This window comes from Dermacentor andersoni, chromosome 7, assembly GCF_023375885.2.
Source record: "Dermacentor andersoni chromosome 7, qqDerAnde1_hic_scaffold, whole genome shotgun sequence".
NCBI lineage: Eukaryota > Metazoa > Arthropoda > Arachnida > Ixodida > Ixodidae > Dermacentor > Dermacentor andersoni.
Window position 1 is genome coordinate 73,753,183 of NC_092820.1, and position 676 is coordinate 73,753,858.

Genomic DNA, 676 nt, shown 5'->3' on the forward strand with positions numbered 1-676 from the left:
TGAGGATGGTTTAGCTTGGTTCAGATAGAACCGCTTTCCGTGAGCTTGAAAAAGGTGTGTGCAGAGTTTTCAGGGTTTAAGAACGAACAATAACCCAAATGGCTACCCAGCTGTATGCCTCAACAAGCTAAACGTACCGCCGTCCATCGCAGGCACTTTCCGGCCTGTCGCGGTGGTTTAGTTTTTGTTGCGCTTCTAAGCACGAAGTGGCGGATACGATTCCTGGCCGCTGCAACCACATTTCGAGGGAAAGGGAGGGCGGGGCGTGGAGCCCTAAAAGATGCTCGTGTACTTAGGTGCACGCTGACAAACCGTACGTGGTCAAAATTAATGCGGAGTTCCCTACTATGGTGGGCCTCATAATAATATCGTGGTTTCGGCATGTAAGACTCCGAATTTGAATTTCTATTTTATGCGTTGTCAGGGTAGCGATGGACAACGAAGCTTCGCTTTAAAAATAAGTTGAACCACGATCGGGCATATTTCATCATCATCATCATCATCATCATCATCATCATCATCATCATCATCATCATCATCATCATCATCATCATCATCATCATCATCATCATCAGCCTAGTTACGCCCACTGCAGGGCAAAGGCCTCTCCCATACTTCTCCAACTACCCCGGTCATGTACTAATTGTGGCCATGTTGTCCCTGCAAACGTCTTAAT